Source organism: Medicago sativa, chromosome 5 (assembly GCF_051527215.1).
Source record: "Medicago sativa cultivar Bolivia chromosome 5, Bolivia_mono, whole genome shotgun sequence".
NCBI lineage: Eukaryota > Viridiplantae > Streptophyta > Magnoliopsida > Fabales > Fabaceae > Medicago > Medicago sativa.
This window is the reverse complement of record NC_140753.1, coordinates 33,483,938-33,485,881: the sequence shown is the minus strand read 5'-3', so window position 1 is coordinate 33,485,881 and position 1,944 is coordinate 33,483,938. Positions and strand designations below refer to the sequence as shown.

Genomic DNA, 1,944 nt, shown 5'->3' with positions numbered 1-1,944 from the left:
TATACCATAGATTTCACAAGAAGGAGATGCAGAAGTAGAATTGATGACACTAACATTTAGTTTTTCAAATTTTTGGGTTAGTGCATCAAGCTTAGCAACAAGGTGATCATAGTTAGAGACTTCGTACATACCTGCCTCCTTTTTGGAGGATGAAGAATTAGTGATGGCTCTCTTGTCGGTCCACTTGTAATGATTTTGAGCCATGTCTTCAATCAAGGCGTATGCCTCCGTATAGTTCTTGTTCATTAGAGCTCCACCTGCAGCTGCATCAAGATAAATTTTTGTGGTACACAAAAGGCCATTATAAAAAATGTGAATAATAAGCCAATTCTCTAAACCATGATGGGGACAAAGTCTAAGCATTTCTTTGAAACGCTCCCACGCATTGTAAAGAGATTCTCCATCTTTTTGAGTGAATTGTATGATTTGTTTCCTTAAGTGAACAGTTTGAGAATGAGGAAAGAATCGGGCAAGAAAAACTTGCTTCATTTGATGCCATGAAGTGATAGAACCAAATTCCAATGAATGAAACCAAGAACTAGCTCTACCCCCTAAGTAAAAAGGAAAGTAGTGCAGCCTTACGACCTCTTGGTTTGCATTCACGGTTCCACTGAGTCTTAAAAAAGTTGAAACATGAAAATTCGTATCCTCAGTGGGTGATCCGAAAAATTGATTTTGCTGCACTAAGTGAACAAGTGCAGGTTCTATTTCAAAATTGTCCTCAACCGTTGGGTACACAATAGCATCGTATGACTCATTTGAAGATGGGATTGCATACTCTTTGAGAGAGCGTTCCTTAGCCATATCGTTATTATCTTCCGAAGAAGTTAAAGGCAAAAGAAGAAATAGAAAAAGAAAGAAGTAAAGAAAGAGAAAATAAAATAAAATAAAATACAATAAAGGAAAAGATTTTTTTTTCAGTCTAATCCTTAAAAAAAAAATTAATCAAATTGCAATAACTCCCGGCAACGGCGCCAAAAACTTGATAGAGCCAAACTGCAAGTGCACGGACTATCGAAGTAATAGTAGTAAAAGAGAGTATCGTTCCGCTAGGGAGTTATGAATTTAATTTACTTTTAATAATGATTAGATGAAGGTTTCAAAGGTTAAAAAGTTTGGATTTTTAATTAAAAGAAATAAAAAAAAAAGAGTCTTAGAATTATTGGTTCATCCTAATGACAAGTCCTTCACTAGCCAAGACTTTAACTTCTAATTTCATGGTTTACACCTTAATTTCTAAAGACCGGTTTCCCTTTAGCCCCTCACCTTTCCGATAAAAGTCCGGTGAGAGTTTACCCCTAGCAACCAAGCCTATTTCGCTGACTTGATTACTAGAAGAAGCTTATAAGGATTGAAACTACACATGTCTCAATAATTTCAAAGACTATTTCGCTGCCTTTGCAATTATTGTCTAGATTCACTTGTTCCAATATCAAAGCTCTGCTTTCGCTTTATGAATTGATATTTGGGATGATGGATTAATAATTATCAAACCCTCCACTTTCGCTTCTACAGTTTGATAATGGTTAATTCATGTTAAAATGGTGAATCTAAATTAGAAATTACGGTTACATGAAATTAGGGTTAAAGCTTGGTTTGATTAGGATTATGTCATTAAACTTATCCAACAATCCCAAGACAAGAGAAATCTACTCACTCACGTTCATTGTAGATATGGAGAAGAAGAGGAAGAAGAACATAAAATAAATAACAAGAAAATAAAGATGAACTTTTATTCAAAGAAACAATTGTCACATGTTATTTCCAAGAACAAAAGATGAATGTTTATGATGGAGAGCTACTCTATTTATAGCTTTACAATTGACTTAAAATCTAAGCAACTATAAGGGCTAATCAGTAAAACTACAACAGAGTAACTTGGGCTTGAAGAAAAGCAGCAAAAGAGCATCTGGAGGGTGGCACGGGCCGTGCCAAGCTTCTGAC

At 35.2% G+C, this 1,944-nt stretch overlaps 1 non-coding gene across 1 annotated transcript; it reads left to right on the top strand.

The window, feature by feature from the left end:
• The first annotated feature begins 334 nt into the window (after window positions 1-334).
• Window positions 335-442, top strand: LOC146921917 (small nucleolar RNA R71). Its single transcript, XR_015013008.1, has one exon. It is a non-coding gene; the product is annotated as a small nucleolar RNA R71 (small nucleolar RNA).
• The last annotated feature ends 1,502 nt before the right edge of the window (window positions 443-1,944 follow it).